Source organism: Neopelma chrysocephalum, unplaced genomic scaffold (assembly GCF_003984885.1).
Source record: "Neopelma chrysocephalum unplaced genomic scaffold, ASM398488v2 Primary Assembly neopelma1_86, whole genome shotgun sequence".
NCBI classification, from domain to species: Eukaryota; Metazoa; Chordata; class Aves; order Passeriformes; family Pipridae; genus Neopelma; species Neopelma chrysocephalum.
The window spans coordinates 5,688,776-5,711,627 of NW_020897748.1; the positions used below are offsets into that span (position 1 = coordinate 5,688,776).

Sequence of the window (22,852 nt, forward strand, 5' to 3'; positions counted from 1 at the left end):
AAAGTCTGAATTGCTCTGTAAGCATAAGACCTCATCACCTAAGATTTAAGAATGAAAAGGTTCACATGGAAAATTTAAACTTGGGCTACCAGGCTGGATTAGAAGATATAGTGACACGTATCAGAAAACTGAACTCTTTTTTTTAACAGCACTCTTTATATAATGTGCTTTAATTCAACAGAGTTATCATAGTACTCTTTCAAGTGCAATTCACAATCACAGAATCACACTGCATTCACAGAATCACAGAATACTCTGAGTTGGAAGGGTTCCACAAGGATCATCAAGTTCAACTCTTATCCCTGCACAGGACTATCCCCAAGAGTCACACCATGTGCCCAAGAGTATCATCCATGCACTTCTTGAACTCTGTCAGCCTTGGTGCTGTGGTCACTTCCCTGGAGAGCCTGTTCCAGTGCCCAACCTCTCTCTGGGTGAAGAACCTTTGTCTAATATTCAACCTAAACCTCCTGACACAACTTCAGGCCATTTCCTTGGGTCTTGTCACTGGTCACCACAGAGAGAAGAGAATCAGTTCCTGTCTCTCTTTCCCCTCCCCTCAAGGAAGTTGTAAACTGCAATGAGGTTTCCTCTCAGTTTTCTTTTCTCCAGGCTGAACAGACCAAGTGACCTCAGCTGCTCTTCATATGGCTTCCCCTCAAGGCCCTTCACCATCTCTGTTGCCCTCCTTTGGATGCTCTCTAACAGCTTAATATTTTTCCTATATTGCAGTGACCAAAACTGCACACAATATTTAAGGTGCAATGGTTATTCTCAGTGTGAACAGATTTCCACTAATTTACAGCTAGATTCGCATTTTAGAGAAACAATATATAAATCATACTATTCAAAATGTAATCACCTAATCCACTTCTACACATACTGATTAATACTTTTGAACCTCTAGCATCATCAGTTATTTTTGAAGTTAATTATTTAGAACTTTTAGCATTTGCCTTAATGCTTGTCTCATCTCTGAGGTGGATTCCTTAAGTTAAATTTTGTAAATGAGAAGCTATTAACATGGAAGTATAAGGATACCCTCATGTAACAGCAACCAGTTTAGTGACACGGTGAGTAAAAGAAAGGTCAGAGAAAAAAGTATTCACGTAGAAAGTGCATCCATTGACAATTTGGCCTCATGGATTTCTTCCTCTTGGTCACCTCTGCTTGTGAAACATACAAGGATGTCCCATGCTTGAAACCTCCACCTCTGTCTGATTTGGTTGCTCTACATTTATGAGGGATTACAGATAAAGGACTGCATTCCCCTCAGTGCCTAAAGAAACTAGATTAAAACTGGGATGAATGGGAGAAAAGAGAAAATAAGCAAATCCTGGTTTATAGCTTTAGTTTCATCACTATGTCTGTGCATTATCTCTCCTATGTTTAATAATTACTTGTTTTCTAAAGGAAGAAGGGTGGCCTTTTAGTTAAAGTACATGACCAGCAAAGCAAGACACTCAGCTTCTAGTTTCAGCTTTGGCACATTTGTTTTTTGGCTTTGGGGAAATTATGTTTGTGCTGGTTTTGGCTGGGGTAGAGTTAATTTTCTTCATGGTGGCTCGTATAGGGCTATATTTTGGATTTGTGCTGAAAACAGCGCTGATAAATCTGGGATGGTTTTGTTATTGCTGAGCAATGCTTGCACAGTGTCAAGGGCTTTTCTGCTTTTCATACTGCCACACTGGTGAGGGGACTCACCAGACTGGAGATGCAAGGGAAATTGGGGGGAGACACAGCTGAGACAGCTGACCTCAATGACCAAAGAGATATTCCAGACTATATGGTCTCATGATCACTTATAAAGTGGGGTTAAGAAGGAGGAAAGGGGGGCATTTGGAGCAATGGCATTTGTCTTCCCAAGTAACCATTACACATGATGGGGCTCTTCTCTCCTGGAGATGGATGAAGACAACTGCCTGCCCATGGGAAGCGGTGAAAGTGAGTTAGCAGCTGTTTGGGGCTAGGTTGATGGCTGGGGTTAAACCACAACATCCTTCCTACCTATTATGATTTTCACAAATGTCAAACAGGTCAATAACCTTGGCGGTGAGCATGAGTATTCACTTCCTCACCCCAGGTGATCAGCCCAGGTCCCCTGCAGCCAGTCAGTTACAAAGTGTTAGAACAGCTGGGGCCAGCTCATCACTGTGTAGGTGTAACCCAAAACTGTGCATTCTATACCCTTCCATGCCATTTCCCAGAAACCCTTAATAGACCATTTACACCAACTGCCCAGAGCATACCTGACCCCTCAGGCTATAAGCTGGATGTTAAGAGGCCTGTGAGATAGGAGGATGCTCCTGTCCTCACATCCATTGTGGACCTCCTCACCCTGAGGGAGGTAACGGGCATTCCTGCCTGAACCTGAGGATATATAATCTTGGGGTCTTGGGACTTCTGTACCACTCGTGGGATCCAGAGAAGGATCAGAACTTGGACTGGACTGTGACCACCACTCTCAACTAGACTGAGACCACCACTCTCAACCGGACTGCGACTACCACTCTCAACCAGACTGCAACAGCACTCCCAACTGAACTGCGAGCACCACCCTCAACCGGACTGCAACCAGCACTCTCACCAACAGGTTTTCCCTCTCCTTTTACTTTTTGGACTCAGGTGGACCACGTGGGGCTCAGCACGGGGAGGGGGGCCCAACGAACACCACTCTGTTCATTCTCCAGGGTGCTGGGTTATACATCTGGGGTTTGTGGGTTAAAACCAATTGTTTGTCTGTGTAATTGTATTTATTGTATTATTTTTATTAAATTGTTATTCTGACTTATAATCTCTTTTGAGTTGGGTTCATTTCCCCTGCCAGTTTACCTTTAAACAAGCACACAAAGAAACGAAAAAAATCTTACAAAGAAACAGGGAACAGGAACCCATCTTCAGAGCCCCTAATTGCCCTCACCTCTCTCTCCTCTGTGACCACAGAGAAACTGCAGACCCTTACAGAGACAGCTTCCTTTAGAAGCCCAAGGAGGACAGTGTGCCTGTCCTCCCATGTCCACAGGTAGAGCAACATGTTTTCACATATAATTGGAAAGAAGTTTTTACCTCGAGATTAATCACAGACACCTATTTTTACATTTTTCAGATAAATAAGCTAATGAAAAATACTCAATATTCTAGCAATCAGTTGGAATCACTCCAATAATAACCATTTTTCCCTCATCGATAAAACAGTTTTACAAATTTGTGGGTCCTACTGCAAAGATGTGAATAATCGGAGTGCATATTTAAACCATTATGTAAGAAAAGGTTTTGATTTCTATAGTACACTTTTTTTGCATAAACTGATGTCCATTAGTTTGCAAATTGGATGCAATTTTGTATGTGGGTGTATACAGCACCCTATCCCTTTACGGAACCTTCACTCATCACATAGAAAATCCATTGAAGCCTTTGGCTTTTTACTTGTAAAAATTGACCTTAAGCTTATCACTTACTTAGAATGTCCTGTATGCCTCAGCAGCAGAGAGTATCTTCTAGTATCTCAAATGTTAAGTGAAAGATCCATTGTGTGGCACACTGTTAACCAAGGGAGGAGGAATGAGATATGAGCCCTTTGGACACAATGAGGAATATCAATCTAATTATTTCTCTTTTCCGGGCTCATGTGCTCGGTGGTTGCTGATGCATCAACCTGGACTTCAACAAAGTGTATGTGCAATTTTGAAATGGGTGAGAAGAGTAAGACACGAAAAATCTTGGGAACAAGTGCAATAGGATGGATTTCAACTTGTAATTGCTTTGTTTAACCTTTCACAGTCCTGCAGCTTGTCTCCCATATTTTAAAAAAATGATGTATTTCCTCCTGTTTATTATTTGCACTGGGCTACTGAAGAAAAAATAAAAACAGTAAAGTATGCCTCTGAGTCAAAACAGTCTGTGCCAGGAATAACAGCAGAGCTCTTGCACCAGTGCCTTATTAGTTTAGAGAAAACAGGTCCCTAAAGAACATGATGGGGTGTAAATACATTTAAAACAGTTTAGTCTCACAACTAAAGGGGATGCCAGATTTTTAAAACAGTGGTGGCTCAGTGATGCCTTAACACTGTGTTTCACCTATCATAAATTTTAGCCAGGTTCTCCAGAATGTTTATAAGCACCATAGAATTATACTATTACAGACACATACTTTTAACCTATGAAGTGCATGTGTGGTGTTTGTCTTCTTTACAGGGTATTTTTACTAGTGGCAACAATCCCTGTTAGATATACTTGACAGAGGCACAGAAGGATCACTCTGCCCATTGACACTCCAACCCCTCTCTGTTCTGCTGAGCAAACATCACAGGGTCGGTTCAGAGCATGCTGAATCTGGATGAGGGAAGTTCAAACTTCTGGACAAAATCCTACTGCCAACAAAGACTCGTGTGTAGATAGCTCATCCAGGTCTCTGAAGATCCTATACCTGGAATCAGCCTAGTAACCACATCCAGTTCCTCCATGCTAGCTCCATGGATCTCAATTGCTGATCTAACTTGTGATGGGTTTTCCCATTTGGAAAGATCGCAGACTTGGACGTCCCCATTGGAAAGGGTACCAAGATGCCCAAAAGCCAGGTGCCAACTCCAGCCTAGGCAATGAGACTTATACATCCAGGGGTCCTTACACAATATGAGAATGTCATCTTTCAGACAACAGATGTCTCAACACAGATAACAAAGGATTCATTAATCAGCCTTTAAGATAGAGCCACATAAAATATTGTCTAAAATCACATCAAGCTCATATGAAATATTTGTTTAGGAAAGTAATTTAACAAAAGATAAGCAAAACTAGTGCCTAGAGGTTTAAATGAGAAGACTTCCAACAACATAAAAAGACTAAATATATCATCAACACAAGATCCTTTGATGCTTTTATGTCCAGTGGCAAATAAATGTCCTCTGTGGCAAAATCTAGCCAGATTAGAGACAATAAGAGACGTTCATTACATTTCAGATCATGGGAAAAAGGTGTCACACACATCACTTAAATGAGATACCTAAGGCCAAAACAAGTCCGTGATATGGAAACCTCACAGGCCACCGCTGCAGCAACTACTCTCATGTTTTCTGGTGAAGCAATAACCCTGTCTTGTGTTACACAATCAGGCAGGAGGCAGTACCTTATTCAAAGGTGATACTCAGACACATTTTAAATTCTAAGTCCCAGAATACATGGCAAGTGCATTTCTGTGTCCATTAACAAGACATCCCTTATTGCTCAAGGCTTCAGTGTAGCAGTCTGACAGCAATAGGCCCTGTTTCCACTTAACACATAGGAGGAGCAAGATTGCATCCATCCTGAGCTGCCAAAAATTTATGAAGCAAAAATTCTCTAGGGAAAGCCATAACTTTATATAACATTACTGGATATTTACATTTGCAGTGGGACATGGGACTTGTCCATTAGCAGATATGTGTGAGAAACTATGTGAACCCAGCCATCCTCCTTGTGCCTGTACATCTGGGAAAGCTACTGCATATCAGATATTTCATCTGAAGGCTGCAATAACTGTTTTTACTGGCTCTGATCTTCCTCTAAGCCAATGTCAGCATTGAAAATTTGATTTCACAATGTATTTGTCTGTTTTGGAGGTGGGAATGAGGTTAATACCCACCACCACCTCCAGAAATAAACTCTATTATAGACATGTGAATATCAGGAGTAAACAGGCATTCAGAGATTCGCTCAGACCTCCCATCTTTCGGTTTTGACACCCTAAGATTCTCAGCACAAAGAATTCTCCAAGAGAGTTTGTGGAGCTGTAAAAATTCGGCACTTTTGGAAAAGCCACATTTTTTTAAGTGCCAATTTGAGTGGAACAGTTTCATACTGAAATTTTTGATTGTGATCATGGACAAGTTTCTCCCTGCCTTTTCTTAATGGGATGCAGAGCAGAGAGACAGCATGCTCTAGGACAGGGAGTTTTTAATTTGCTTTGTGGACAACACTCCCTTCCACCACAAACACCAAGGAATACAAGAGTGACAGTTACTGCCATATTAGAATGAAAGTAGAACTAGGTAAAGGTTGGCCATCAGTTTTCCTTGAAATCTCCTTTTCTCTTGCTTGAGTCTCTGTGACAATCCATAGGAAGATTACCATGCCTTCCTTTTGAAAATCAGCAAGCAGCTACAGTGCTGAAGAGTGAAAACATTCCTGAGTCTTCTGGAAAAGACAGACCTGCTAACAAAGTAGCAGAAACTGATAGACCATAGCAACCTGCACCAGTGATCAGTAAAAAACACAGCTAAAGGGCTAGGAAGGGCATTACTGATGAAGAGAAGGTTCCTTGCCAAGGGAAATTATACACTGCAGGCACGTCAAATGGAGTTTGTTCTCCCCACAGTAAAATGAGATTTGTTTGTTGTTACTCTGCTGAAAGACAACAGTCAAGTCTGATTCCAAACCCCAGACCCAAGAGCCTGAGATTGCAGGTGATCCTTAAAATTGTAAAGGATACTTGATTCAACTCTACTTCGTGCCTAAACGATAGTTTGAACCTTCATTTAATATTTAACTAGAATAGCCTAACATTTTCCGAGCCTCATTGGGTTTCCAGTGACTAAATTGTACAATAAAATTGAATGAAAAGTGTTAAAGAGGTAGAACTCAGGTTGTATTTGTTCCTCCTCATTTGCTTTTGTGTGTTACTTGGATTTACCTGTAACAACACCACATAAAACACTGGTGCATGTTCAACAGTGCCTCTGGAATAAAAAAAGATGATGATAGGAGATCTTGCTACAGCTTCTGCTATTAAGTCTTTGGGAGAGCTGAGAAGAGATTGCTCATTAAATAACTGTTATAAAGCATTCAGCACTGACAGACTAGTTCAGAAGTAGAAAGTCGAAGGTCAATTGTTCCCACTAGAAAAGTATCCATTGCAGCCAAGTAGTTATTATTGCCTACTGTCACAGTGCCCTTCCCAGAAACGGGGGAGAGGTCTTAGAGAAGTTACAGAAACTAAAATAACAGTGATTAATCAGGACAGCAGTACATCAAGGAGTCAGGATAGCAAGGCAATCCAGAGAACAGTGCTGTGCCACAGTGAGGAAAGTATCTGGAAGCTGCTTTTACTGTATCCTTGTGCCATTCACTAATGAGCATACATATGTGGACTGAGGAAAAAAAGCAAGCTTTGGGTCTGTGTCAGCTGATGAAACAGTTCATAGAAAAATGAGAGTAATTTTTAATTGCTTCTTGAAGGTAACAAAAAAAAAAAATCACTTCCTACATTTTCATCTGTACTCAAGAGTATCTAACGTGCTCTACATCACAGCACACTGTAAATATTTCTGAAAAGCAGAATCTGACTCATAAATTATTGGCATTCTGTGCCAGACAAGCTTCTGCTAATGTTTAAGGAAGCAGATCACCTGGGAGAAATGTGTTCTATGAGTTGCAGGAGAAAATAAAAGAGACAATTAATGGGCATTGGCTGTGCAGCCCATATTGTTCCCATGTTGTTCAGGCCAAAGCTGACTGCTTGCCAATAGATATAGAAGTAATTGTCAACAAGATTTACAGTTACTTTTTCATTTGCACAGTTAAAGTAGAAAGGTTGAAAGAGTTATGTGATTTGTTGAAGGTCTGTGCTAACAACTGATAGACCATAGCATCCTGCACCAGTGGTCGGTAAAAAACACAGAACACAGGCTTCACATTTTTCTTGATTCTGTAAGCCATTCTTCATGGCAGAAAGCTGAACCGCCTTCCTATCGTCAGCAACTGTTTTTTATTTTACACATCCACCCATAAAACCATCCTTCCTGTTGCCAAACTAGGCACCAGGAAAGTTCTAATCCTACCAGTGATGGAAAAATGAGTATTTTTTAGCAAGTTGCACTTTAGTGTCATGAAATTAAGGACATGGTATTTCAGCTAGCAGCTCCTGAATTCGTCACTCTTGTATGTAAACGTGAACTGTGTTATTTAATTACACGTGTCAGACTGCAGTCCAAGGACAAGTATCTCCACTCTGCAAAAATATAAAATGGGACAGTAAACACCCTCGGAATGTCCAGGAAGTTGATTAAAATAATCACGTAATGGCAGGAGGTTAGAAGGATCTTTGCAGGAAGCCCTGTCAATAGTAGTATATGGGTATGACTGCATTTGTCATTCAAACACAGAAAAAAAAAGATACAAAATTACTCTGAAAGTACAACCTGGTTCAGAAATCCTATGACTTTCTTCCAGGCTGCAAAATGGATCAACAACAATTCCACATTGATGGAGACCCAGGCAGTCGATCTGCAGATGTGTCCAGGAGGTACTGGATTGAAGAAGGTTTCACAAGGTCTTCTCTTTGGTGGCTTTCAGGAATATCTCCAGAGCTTCGAGTAAATTCCCTCCTCATTCCCTCCATTAGTATATGGAAGGCAATGAGATGCATCATACCACCAAGGTCAAGGACGTCCATTACTAGACTACCTTTTGCAAAAATGATTGTGCCTCTCTACTGCCTCCTTCACAGCTCCTCCTGGTTGGCCCCACAGCCCTCTCCTCTTGGCAAATCCTCCCACTGAGACTCACAGGAAGGGCAGAGGCAGTGCTTCGGCTTTCCTTATTCCCAGCTAACACAGCACCCAACAAGCTTTGACTGGTTTATAGCTGCATCCCACTGGCTAGTGTTTGCTTTGTGCTCTGACAGTGTAAACTATGACACAAGTGGCTCTTTCAGCCTTTTTTGAACGGGGTCTCCAGTTCTTGAAAGAGAGTGCACTTTGTAAATGAGATTCTGAAACAGTTTGGTGCTATCCACACAGGTTTGTGAAAACATTTCATAAGCCATCTCAGCTGGAAGTAGGCTTATTTCTGTCCTCTAGCAGAGGTGAAGTTCTTTGTCAAGGCCAGTGTAAGCAGGGCTTAAGCTCAGCAGAAATTAGTTGGACTAATTAAGAGACAACTCTCAGTCTGTAGGATGAATCCATTAGAATTTGTATTTCCCATCAGCATTTAAGACTGTGGCAAATGTTATTCATTAGAGCAATAGCTGCGTGATTGTCACAGACATACTGCAGGCCAGAATCAATACCCTGCAGTTACTAAGCAGTGCCAGACTCAGAAATTATGGCAAATTTGATGTATCAAATTAAGGGCAATAAGTGATGGTGATGCTGAATAAACATGATAATGGATTTGGAGATATTTGAAGACAATTTTTGGTCTTCCACCTCATGGAAAGGAAATGTGAAATTTCTAATATAACCTCACGCATTATTTTGACTAGTCATGGGGCTAAGGGATCTAGGGTTGGGATCTTATGGTTTATAACAAAATAAATCCTGAACTTCAAGTGGCTTTTTATCATCCTTGCATTTTACAGTGCACTTTATTAAAAAGAGTAACAGAGGAAAGAGTAGTTCAAGCTTCAGGTAAAAAAATCAGAACATAGAACTCCTAGGTTAGAAAAGAATCAAGTTAACTCTGAACTCTTGAGTGAAGCCTGACCAGTTCTTCCTCCAAAATTACCACTGTCATGAGGCGTGAGGGAGAAAAAGTCAGAAGGAGAAACTACATTTCTGCTCCACTGTAGAGAAAGCTTTCCCTCTAGCAATGCAAACATCAATTCTTAGTTCAAATCATCAGCACCAATGCTCCATGACTCCATTCCATCCACCCTGCAGAATCTTCCAAGAAGAGTACCTCCTAACTTCCCTCTTAAAGGAAATTTTCCTAGAGATGGCTTCTTGGAAACTATGAAATGTGTGACTTCTCAATCAGTCATCTGTATGCTAAATCTGCACAACTTGGCACACGTTAGCACACATTACCCCTACTCACTAATACTTCCTCACCATTCTACTTTCATTTTCCACACCACACAATGATCACAGAGGTTGACAATAGATAACATGAGACCTTCAGGCTGCCATTAACTCAAAGGTGGGTAACACTCTCTCCAGCAAGAACCCACTATGGCCAAATGCTTGGGAAATAACTTTCCCAAAACAACTGCCTACTCTTTTACACAGAAAAAAATAAAAAAAGGAAAAAAAAAACAACTAAGAATGTTAAGAGGTTTAGAAAACATGACCTATGTGGAAAAAGCTGAAGGAACTGGGTTTGTTTAGTCTAGAAAAGAGGAGAGGAGACTGAAGGGGCACATGATAACAGTCTTCCAGTATGAAAAAGCCTATTGGAGACAGAGATGATGAACTATTCTCTGTGGCCAAAACACAGAAGAAAGAATGAAAAATTAATTTGCAGTAAAGAAGATTTCAGAGCAATGAAGGGAAAGAGGGAAAGAGTCATCAGTCTGTGAGGTCAGAGCAAGCAGTGGACCAGAGCTTCAACCTATTGGGGAAGACAGTGCAGATTTTTAAGAAGAAACTAGACATATGTGGCTATCGTGAAATCCTGCTGTGGTATGGGAGGTGGGACACTTTATGACTGAGCTTTGATACAAATCAGCCTCACACTGAAGCCAGCAGATTTCTCTGTCAAATCAAAATTTCAAAATCAAAACAGAAGGTTGCAAATCAGATTACAATCAGATGCAGTTAGAACTAAATTTTTGTTCCTAACCCTGACTAAGTACAGAATATTCATTAAAAGAAGCAGGAATTGAACATGGTTTATCTTCTAAAGATAGACCATTTGTTGTGTGACAACATAGAGAGGAGTCTCCTGAGAGAGAAAATACAATTCCTTGGTGAGAAAATACAATTCCTTGGCAGCAGCAGATCTAAAAAGACTGTAAGGTTGGTTACAGTGCTGTAAATCCAAGGTTAACACAGAAGAAATCAGTAGATTTATAACAGCATAATTGTGATCAGCATACAAGCCATTGTATTTTTGCTTGGGAAACGGTGGTTAACCATTCAGCAAAGGCTCTGTTTTCTCCCCTAAAGCCTCTCACGTGATTCTGTGACACATTGCTGGCTTTTTCCATGTTCAGACTTCCTTTTTTTTCACTTGGAGATTTCAGTCAAGCTTTAGGATTTCAGGAAAAAGATCATGACAGTAAACCATGCATGTGGTTGTTCAAGTGTTTTCAGATTTTATTGCGATATGTTCTCTCTCAAGCCCACTTGCAAAAGTGATGGCTTGCCAAAAAAACCTAGCAGTGCCAGTATACCTAAAGCAAGCCTGGAGGACCTGGAAAGGAGACAAAAATACTGACTACTTGCTCATCTGTACTATACTACACGTGTTCTTATGTTATGGATGCCTCTAGATGTGTTTTAACCTCTCTGCTGGATTAGTCCTGTAGAGCATGTCTAATTGGCTGTTGTTTGAATGCTGCATGGACACCCTCTTTAAAAAGACCCTTTTCAACTTATCTGTAGTGTGTACCATAAAGTATTGCTATTCCCTTGAATACACCTGCAATATGAATAAATGCAAGAGGCAGAAATACTTGGGCACATGGTTTAGTGGTGAACACAGCAATGCTGGGTTAATGGTTTGACTCAATGACCTTAGAGGTCTCTCCAACCTAAATGATTCTATGATTCAAAATAAAAAGGATTCTGATTTCTTGACTCCTAAGATGGCTTTATGCTCCCCTACCCTCAGCCATTCTCCAAAGCAAGAGTTAATGGGCTTAGGACAACACTTGTGAAAAGGCTGTTGAAAACAGGACTCTAGACCCCACAATCTGCAATTGGATTAACCCTGGATCATATTCTTCCATTAGCCTTAGACAATGGTTACCTCAAGTTGTGTTGTTACCACATCTAAGTAAATGTGGACTTGTTGTTCCATCTTGCCTTTCCCTTTGTCCTATTCAAAGAGCTCAGCTGAATGAGCTACTTGCTTTACGGATAAGAAGCCATTTGTTTTTGTTGTCTATGATCTTCCTGCTCTTCACCAAAACAAACAATCAAGACCTTCTTTCAGTGTAACTCTGGCAAGTTATGAAAAATTTCCAAGTCCTTCTTGTATCAACAGCATGCTGCATCTGGAGGTTTCTACATAGATAAACTAAACAAGCAGAACCCACTTGCCACTAGCCCAGCTGGGGCAAGTTTCCCACACATTCAATTCCTGCTTATCCTGAAGTCATAATACTTCAGGGAAGCAGAAGCTGCAGCATACCATAGGCCCTAGTTCAGATACAAGTATACGTATGACCTAGAAACTCAGACAAGGGTCTGGAAAATTTAAAACTATCAATTGCATTGATTCTTTTTGATAATTTTTCTCTACTTTTTAAATATAAAATAGTGTACTTCAACTTTGCACACATGGCCAGTGTAAACTGAAAATGTAACCTTCAAAACACGCAACAAGTGGGATTTCCAGCTGTACTTAGGGTCCAATTCATCATATTCTCACTGAAGTCATGGGAGTTATCTCATCCATTTTGACAGGCTAGAGGCAACAGTAGTTAAAATAAGAATTTTGGAAAATAACATAGAATGGTAGCTTGATTGCTTGGAAAGTAATTTCCCTTATCTGCTCAACAGGGATTCAATACCTGCTATTTTTTCCCTTCCAGTCCTCTTCCTGCTCTTAGTTTGTCCTTCTTTTACCTTTCTACCTCCTTGCCAGTCATTTTACTGTTGTGCTTACCGACAGGAGACTTCCAAATTCCCCCCATAAATCACAGAGGAATTCAGATACAAGAACAAAACAAGGGAAGCATAACTTGCACAGAGATGCCTATAGCAGTTTACATGTCAACAGGAATGTTGAAACTGTTTTTGGGAGGAGACTTGGTAATGCATTAACTCTACTGGTGGGCTATGCATCAAGTTTTTAATCATACTTTAATTTTACATTTATTATTTTAATCACACTAAATCAGAGAGATTTAATCTTTTAGTTCCAAAGGAGACATTTAGCAATTAAAAATATTGCTATTTTTCATACACCTAAGTATATAAGTATGACCTACTACTATGTAGCTTCTTAATCATCAAGAAATGTATTTCATGTGTCACCACTGATCCATCACATAATGGTAGCTGTGGTGAAAAAATAACCAGAGGAAAGAAAGAGATGAAAAATTTTATGTGCTCTGCATACACACTAGTGAACAGTGCTTGAAAGTTAGCTAATTTATTTTCAGATTCATTACATTCAGATCCAATTAGTTTGCAAGGTGCACGGCTTTTGCAAAGAGGCAGAGCTCTCTGGAGCTGTTATAAAAAATAATTTATTTGCAAAGGGTTGAAGTAATGTGTGGACCAGCACATGAAGTTTCACACCCGTATAGGAAAGATTAAAAACATGGGATTTCCCATCATAGATGCTATGATCATTCCCAGATGGCACCAGTGATACCAAACAAGGAACTGATCACTCTTCCATATATTGGGAAAAAAAACCCATAAGGTGTGCGCAGAATGAATATCAAATTAATCTCAAATTTCTCCATGTGTTTGTGCAGTCAGATACATACTCTTTCTGGACACATTGAAGCATATATTGGGAAAAGATTGGCAGGAAGGGATTTCTTCTAATTATGAAGCTTCACATTAAACAAATCACAACCAAATCTGTGGATGTGTAAATAAAAAAGTAGGTATGCTCTAAGGATATGAAAATTTGAATGCACATTCAACATGGTCTATTCTGGAAGGACCAAGAGGAGAAAAATACTTTTAAGTTACTTAAAATATTTCAAGTAGTTTTGTCAGGAAAACACCCTTGTGCCTCAGCCTTCCTGAGGTGAAGGCATCATGTAGCAAACCTGGTGCAATTCAGACAATTTTTAGACAAGCAATAAATGTACTAAACAACTGAACTTTGGAAAAAGCATTAACTTCGGAGTTTTAATCAAGTTGGGAAAATTTTTTTTGGCTGGGATTAAAAAATGAAGAATTCTTTTTTATGTTGAAGCTTTTCATTTAGCAAAAGCAATACTTGTTTTGGGAAATGCTGAAACACCATTTTTGAATATTCTCTAACAAAGACTCATCAAGCCTTAGTTTTGAACTGGTGTTTCTCTTATTAAAAATCAACTTATAAGCCTGCGTGGGTGACAAAATGGTGTGGAGGTGAGGACCACTTGACTCATATCCACCAGGAAAAGATACAGCCAGGAAGCCATAAGTTGAGTTCTGCCCCCTAAAGGAAAAAATTTGCTCATTTTGGCCAAAGTGCTCTACAAAGCCCTTCTATTTGTATGCACACACAACCCAAGCTCCAGCCTGGATTCCAAAGGCTCCTTCATTTTTAAATAGTCTCAAAAGTGTGTTAAAAGCTTAACAAAGATGACAAATGTTACCTTTAAGGTTTTACAGGCCTTAAGCACACAATTTGTTACACAGAAATGGGCCTTTCTATGCTTGTCAGAAGTAGTTCTCATTTATATAGTATTAGGTATAAAAGTGGCTTCAATATCATCATACCTATTGGTGAATGTGGGTAAAATTCTTTATCTCCAATAATGCAGAAATTCATACCAATTTATCATAATTGATTTTTTGATATCTGTGAATTTCTGACATTTTCCCAGCCATTCCATTTCAGCTATTTCACCAAATTGTTCTTCATACACCTTTTTATTATGCCTAGAAGCAGGTAAGAGTAGTCCTGGAGAATGCCACAAAGGCACTTATAAGGATCACATTACTAGGTCAGGTCCCAATCCTGTAGTCTCCTTGTAGCCCCAGGAGAGCTCCATGGATTTCAGCAGCATTTCTCAGTCTGTCAATGTCCTCCAGTGTTTCTCAAACTACAGGACCAGCATCTTGGTCAAAGGAGAGGGTCACAAGCTTTTAACGGATCTGCACTAAAATTTTTGTCATACTTTTTATGTCTCCAATGCAAGTGCAGTTAAATAAGCCATGTACTGCAGGCACTGAACATTTCACTTAGCTATCCAGGGGTGAATATTACCATTTATTTGGGGACTTGTCAAAGTATTATTTTCATTACACTAATAAATACTGTAAAAGTCAAAATAAAAAATGTTATAAGTTCTGGAACATGTCTTATCTAAATCTATATGATCTGGAAATATTTAGCAAGGGAGTTCAGTAATACAAAACAGAAACAGAAAGGGTCCTGGGTAAAGCCTTAGGGAAATGCCAAACTATTAATTACACATTAAGTGAATGGTTTTTATTTGTATATTAAAACAGCAACGATTCAAAGTCTATGCTACAGTGCAACAAAAATTATTCCCTGGTATAACCTAATGCAGAAGTCCAAGCTATTTTGATCCCTAGAGTCAAAGTGCTTTAAAATATGAAATAAAATTGTGCTGGGATTTTTTTAAATTAGGAAATAGGAGAAAAATTCTGACCCATTAGCACAGAACTTGGCAAACACTAATGATAAATCAAAGCTACGCTCTGCAAATATTCTTCCAAGTTTAACTGTATACTTGCAATTTATTTTTCTCACCTAAATTATTTTCCCAACTAGAATTTAACTTTGGTAAATATCACCAATACTGCTAACAGTTCTGATGAAGTCAAAAGAACTGTCCCCATGTGTAAAATGAGTGTTTGCTCAATGAAGCCCAACAGCTGTTACATGTTGTTGCTTGCACTGCTGGCCATCCCTGTAAATTAATAATAAATAATGAAAATTATCTAAAAAAGGATCCTAAAATACTTCCATTCCCAAGGGAACATGCCTTCCCAATGCACTGCCATAAGTTATTTCACACTCTGTACAACCCTGGGAATCTTGCCTTTCTGTGCAAAGCCCCCTTCAATACCCAAGTCCTTCTGTATACTCTTGTGTTTACACAAAGGCACAAGCTGCATCATCAAAATGCAGACACTTCCAGGATGGAGAAGAGACTCTAATCAGAGTATGGATGCTCCTTTGCTCTGGTGAAAAGGCTACATTTTAGTCAGGACATGAAGGTAAATCCTCCCCTAGTATGTAAAGCACCATGGGATCTTTAATGTCTAGGCTGAGCAGACATGACCTCAGTTTTCTAAGGTTTCCTTAATTCCTCAACTCCCACCTGTGAAAGGTCACAGAGCAGTTACAGTGTAATTGAATTTGTGCTTTGCTTTGGATTTTTGGGAGGACTGTTTTGGGTTTCAGCAGGTTTTGGGTTTTTTTTTTCATTTGACCAACCTGTCTCCTTCCCAAATTTTTCTGGTCCTCAGAACCATGAAGGCAGTTTCTGTGAGTGTCTTGGATGTAGAGTCAGGGAGAAATTGTAATCTGGAATCTGAAACCAGAGAGAACATAACATACTATGAACCTGTGCTCATGAACGTCCTTTTCAGCCTTCAACGGCTGAAAGCAGCATGGAAGTTGCAGAAGTACAATAAGTAAGCATGGATAATTTGGACAGTATAAAGAGAAACTGGAGAAGTCAGTGCTCAAGTTAGTCACAAAAATCAAGTAAAAATGAAGATATAAATCTCTCTTTAACAAAAAAAATTTCTCCACTAACTACAGTCCTGTAGGTATCCTGCTGTGCATGAAACCCTGTGTGCAGAACTCACCATCCAGCACTGAAGGAAACTCAGGAGCCCCTGAAATACCAAGAAAGTGAAAGAGAACTGGGGAGAAATTTATAAAATAAATCCTCAAAGATTTCTTGTTTAGTGGAGACCCTTCTTCTTATTATGAGGGTTCCCATTCACAAAAGAGGTACCTCTCTTGATAGTGACTTCTGCCAGCTGTGACAAGTGAGCAACTGCCTTCCTATAGGTGTGATTAGTAACCTACATAAGCATATGGGACTTTTAGCACTGTCCACAGACTGCTCCACAGCAGATGTCTAAGATTTGCAAAGGTGTATGATATGTATATGACTACAAATTAATAAACCTTGCTTTTCAAAGGACTTCAATTTTCAGCACAAACCAATGATCCCTTCCCAGTTGTATCTTGAAATCCATAAAACTGCTGCATGTGAAAAAACTGGAAAGCATTTAGTCCTGCTTAGCAGAGAATGCACTGTAATTCATTGACTTGAACTTGGATGCAAGCTACATGGACTTCAACACCCTGCAAGTCTTCCATCAGAAATTAACACACTGGTGATGAACACTCCTTCCAAACATACATTCTTGGTTTTTTGTGTGTGAGAGCATTCTTCTTTGTGGTCTCCCAGGGAACCGGAGAGAGGATTTACATTATCCAGCCTCAGATAGTCCTCCTTCCCCACAAGGATATTATCCACTTGACTCACTAGTTAAGGTCAACATAACCTTGAAGAAGTTATCACAGTAAAGCCACATATATTTGTCTACAGCAGGAGGAATAGCCCAGAACTCTGAAAAAGCAGGGGTTTGCTTTGAGAAAGTTCACAGACCTGAATCAGGTGAGATCTCACAATGTGTCAGAGCCAATTTATACCCAGAGCTGATCTGTGTCCACTGACACAGAGGGCTACCAAGAGAAAATAGAGTGGAAGTCATTGCATAATGGTAGAAGGGAGGGAATGTCCATAGTAGTTCACCCTCCCAGTTTAAAAAGTCAAAATAAGCTTGCCAAAAGATGTTTTATCTTTTTGCACTGTCTTATGTTGACTTTTCTCTGAATGCCTCCTCCCCCGAGTTCCACTGGTTACATCCTCTTCTTATTGCTCTACAGTCATAAAATTATGAAAATACCTTTGTTTCACCTATTGACCACTCTTAGATCTCCTAGTCCATAGCTCCTTTAATGAAGTCCTCAGGCAGCATTTCCCTGTATCCTTATCTGAGTTTGGTAATAAAGCATCTCTTAAGCCGACATCCTTTTACAGTACATGAACTAGAGCTGGGCAAGCTTTTCATAGCAAATGTTTTATTTAGTGGATTAAGCCTTTTGTTCTCTTTCTGAATTATTATCGAGAAACTTTGACTTTAATTCATCTGGTTGTTATTCACAATTGTTCAAATAACTGTGTCAGTGAACATATTTCAGCTGTTTAGATTGTTCTCAAATCATTCACTTCAGTTCTTTCTTTTGCTATTTGTTATGTGCTATTTACTATTCAAGGGCTGTATTTGGTTTTACCTACCCCACATGGTGACAATATTAAGTGATCCTTACACCACTGGAAGGTTTATGGAGAGGAGCAAAATCAAAGAGATTTCATATTGCTCTCTTTTCCTACTGTGGTCTGTTCACAATACATATTTCTTACAAAATTTTATACAAATATATAATAAGTATCTGTGAGGAGGTCTATTTTCCATTAACAGCCTTTCAGTAAAAGTAATCAGGTATCTCCATACTAATGGAAATCATTAAAAGGTCTGAGAATACCATCTGACTGAAGTACACCTTCAGTCAAATACCCAAGATTCCACCTAGAAGTAACAAGGCAATGGAATACCAGACTTCATTAGTTCTGTACCTCGCTAAGATCCTTCTTTTGTTGAAATGAGCATTTCTAAATATTTTTGTACAATATTCACCTGACTTCAATGTGATTTAAGTAGCATACATATGTTCAGATTATCCAGTTGAACTGCAGAAATACACAGTATGTTTCTGTAAGTATAAATGCACAGACAGAATACATCTCGATAAATCTGTTTAAAATTATTTTGATTTTTATTCTTCATAAAATAATACATCCAGCCTATAATAACTGATCGTGCATCTCATTTTTTATTGAAAGAGATTCCAATAAACTGCAAAATTTTTATCTAAACCTAGTTTTAGGTGCAGCAAAATTAGAATGTAGCAGTTCAGGATTCAGTTCTAGTCTGTATTATGGGCCTCATAGTTCTGAAAACACAGTTTATGCAATGATTACTTCTACACATGCAGAAACAAACAAAAGCAACACAAATTCATCAACAAGAAAACAGGCTAAAAGAACTACAATGGGCCAGATTCCTGAAGTCAGCAATGGAGGTGTAGGCACTTTTTGTAGGGAGATTTTAGCTTCTCGGTTCTCACATTTGAACACAATTTTTGGTAAACGTTTTCTATGAATCAAAGCTTTTGTTTTGAATGCTAATGAACTGTGATTCAATGAACCCAGTAAAAATACTTCTTCAAAATCCCTTCAGATGTAGCAAATATTTGAACCTGTCTCCTCTATCAGAAGCTTTCAATTACTGTGTTATGTGATCATGTGCTTTCCTTTCAATCTGTTAAAGTTATCAGCCATGAGAGCAACTTCTTCAGATTTCTGCTGAAAAAAAGGAAGCTTTATTTAACATTTACCGCGTTTTTGCAATTTATCACTCTTTCTACCCTAGTACAGTATGAGCTCTTCAATTTGCTTAAGTAAATATTGGCAGCAAATCAAAGAAAGTACTGTAAGTCCATGGAACACAATTTTAAACTAACTATGGAAAGCATGCCAGGGATAGCCATGATGTGAAATGTGTTAGGCACGCTAATTTTCCTATGTGGTATATTCTTCCCTGACTATATGCACACAAAGGAGAAAACATAACCTATGAAATGTTATATTGACTAGTTCCTGCAATGTCTTCAGAAATACTCGATTAATTTTTTTCCAAGGATCATTACAGCACTATTTAGACAGAGCTGTCAACCTGACTAATGACATTTGTTAATCTTAGTATCACATTTCTGTAATATTTTCATTAGTGACATTTTTCTCTTAGATCTATGTTTTCTAGAGGTGTACTATAGCTTTGTATAAAACTTTCTGGTTTCCAGGAACTCCAGCAGGGCACCAGAAAATAGTACTATAAAAGACAACTGGTATCCTGCCTGTGAATTTGTCTGGACCTGCATACATCCACGAAAGAACATTTCCACCAAAGGGTGGCTAGCATTATGCTAGGCACAAGCTGTGTTTAATTCAACAGCAATGTGGTCAGGACCCTACTAAGCTCCCTGTAGAGTTACTCTGGATTTATACCAGTGTGATTGTGATTAAGATTTAACTGTGACATCTAGCTGTAAAAATTTCTCTCCCTCCAATTTCCAGTGGCTGTAGAATCCAAACACTTATCTTCTCAAACACTTAACTTCTTTTCCATAAATTGAATGTAAACTGCATGCAGGTACTCCAGAGCATATGAACACATTTAACACTCAAGACTCCACTGTTGTCCTAAAGGAATTGTAACAAATAATGGAAAGCTCATGCTTAAAAACAAACAAACAAACAAAACAAACAAACAAATAAAAACACCCACAAAAAAAACACAAACCAAACTAAACCAAATCAAAAAAACCTTTAATAATCCATTATTCACATTTTTCATCACAACTATACTGAAAATACAGCCTTGTTGCAGGTACAGTTTTGCAGATACTGTAGTTTTTTTGTCTGGAAACCAATCACATTTCATCATAATTATTGTAAAATGTCTGATTTTATAAAACAACATTTTACATTCATAGGTAAACTTTTCTTTTGCAGTTTAGCTTTCATTGGCTAGTATCAGCTAGTCTATGGATATAGCATGGACATTCATAAAAATAAATAATAGAAGCAAATTTGAAACTATATTAATAACCTGTCTTCATAGTCATAATCAGCTCGGTGCTTGGGTGGCAGGCATAGACAGCTGCTCACACATTCGTCTCCAATGATGCTGGGCATTAATCTCTAAATTTTGGGAATAGGGGTCATAAAAGAAGATACAATCACAGCCTGTGAAAGAAATAAGGCTCTGCTGCATTCCTTTCAGGATTTAGTGATGTTGCCCTGAGAGCTGGGCTCTAAGAACATCTAGAAGATCTTTCCCATTTGGAGACATAAATCTAACTGGAGTGTGACCCTCAGCTGCAGACATCCTGATTTGTTTATGTTATTAAGAAATGCTGACATTTAGTTAAACGAAGGTGATGAGGTACGTAATGCTCCCAGTAAGATAATTCATGTCAGTGCTCACAGGCAGCCATTGTGTAAAGACTGGGTGGGTAACTTTACCCAACAACAGGAAAATGCATACTACCTCATCCTAGCTACCAGCAAGTGTTTGGGAGACCTTGCCCTTGCCATGTCTAGTTGCCATGTTTCATTGAATTACCATTGGGATTGCTACTACAGAGACATGCATTATGTTTGCAATTCCCCTTGATCAGAAGAGAGAGAGATGAGATTAGTTCCAAATTACTGTTTATTTTTCTTCCTGCTTCTTTTCTGAGTTATGATTTAGATGAAATTTCAGTAAATCTGTGTTCTTTTTGCCCTGTAGACTTTTTCAGACTACTTGCAAAGCCACGGAAATCAAAAAGAAAAATGGAAGCCCAGAAAAATAGATACTCTACAGAAAACAGAACTGTCATCAATAAACAACCAAACAAGAGAAAAATATTAATTCCTTTGGAACTTGAATATTCATTTAAAGAGTTTCAAAATAACGTCGTGCTCTCTCCCAGACACAAGCAATTTTCAAAATGTAAAACAGGTTTGGAAGGTGTCATTCACTTTCAGTGGCATTAGACACAGAGAGCAAGAAGCAGTGAGGTAAAAGCAGAATTGACATAGATCAGGAGCACTTAGAACTTGCTATCTAGAGAAACATCTGCTTTCCTTCCATCTCAGATTAATGAAACACCTCACCAATGTTGTGCATTTATGGAGAGCAAGAAGTTCTGTAGGCAGCATACATATTACATAGTGTGCACTACTCCTGTGCATTGCTTCTGAGCATCACCACCAAACACTTTTAAGACTCTGCAGCCATGGAATTAGCTGAGGTATTGCCAGCCAGCTGTGTATCCTCCATGGACTTTGGAACAAGCTATAAAAATAAAAAGAAAAACATACTTTACCAGCTCTTTGCAAAACAGAGCCAGCACTTTAAAACCAAGTGGCTCCTTTTCCGCCTGGCAATTCTTGAGATTGGCCTTACAGGTCACTTTTCAGGATTACGTCAGGGACCAACTGGTTGGGTTCAGGCAAGCTCGGGTTGGTCTGGCAGGCTCCACAAAGTGAACAAAAGCCAGACCAAGACAAAAAGTTGAGGGAGTGGGATAGGAGGAAATTAGGTAGATTGTTCCAAAGGCTTTTAAATTATGATGCCCATGTTGTTGCAATGCTATTGGAAAACTAAATTAATTGCTCCTTTCCTTAGCACCCTCCTGCTGTGGCTGTATTTCTTTTAGCTAAGGGCCTGAGTCAGTAAAGATGCATCCAATTTCCATGCTATCCAAATGCTTGTAATCACAGATTTACAGTAAACTGAGCTTTCATGATAAACAAGGCTGTTCATTAGGTGGCTCTTGGCCTTCAAAGTTTTCAAGACAAAAGAAGTAGTGGGAGGTCAAAAATTTACCCTAGAGAGGGCTGATCTCCACAAAATTCTGATCACATATTTTCTTAAAAGCAGAGGACTTTAAAGAGTTTTTGTTCAGGAACTCAAAATCTGAGGTACCTTGACTTTACAGTCAATCTAAAGTCCCTACTGGAAAAAAAAAAGCAAACTATCTTTATTAGATTTTAGTTTACAGTTAGATTACTGGAAACCAAAGGTTTTCTAGGCACTGTAAAACCACATAATAAAAATAGAGCCCATTTTCTGTAGAAACCAGGGGCTCTGTCATTATACAAATTACAAGGATGCAGCTAAATGGAAACAATTTTTTTTAGCCCATTGCAGTAAAAATCATTTAAATTTTGCACAACATTTGAGCTTCACCTGACACAGGTTGCCAAAATCTCATTGGTAGCATTCCAAGCAAATGCTACTTGTTATATATGAGATCTGTCGCATTTTCTTGAGTTGTTCTGTAGCCATTTAACACGCTGGGAGTGCAACGACAGCTATGTAAGCTAGTGAGTTCCCTCTATAGAACTATCTTAGAAGAAACTGAAATTGTAGAGCATGAGAAGTTGTCAATTTCATGGTGGATTCCCCTTCCTTTTGTTTGCCCTTCTCCCCTTAAACACACAATGTGTCTGTTTAAAGAGTGAGGGTTGATTTCTGGTTTGAGTTTTGTTTCTTCTTACTTTACTCATGTAATTCGTTACAGACTTCAGGACAGTAACCTCTGTAGAAATTGCTAGAGCCCACAGAGCTAGCATAAAATAAAAAGTTAC

The 22,852-nt window shown here is 39.0% G+C and overlaps 1 long non-coding RNA gene across 1 annotated transcript in view; it reads right to left on the reverse strand.

Moving 5' to 3' along the window:
• LOC113971910 overlaps positions 1 to 22,852 on the reverse strand; it is a 59,195-nt gene that overhangs the window by 27,163 nt on the left and 9,180 nt on the right. Inside the window, exon 2 of the long non-coding RNA XR_003535702.1 lies at positions 18,940 to 19,012. This is a non-coding gene — a long non-coding RNA (uncharacterized LOC113971910). The remainder of the gene's footprint in view (positions 1 to 18,939; positions 19,013 to 22,852) is intronic.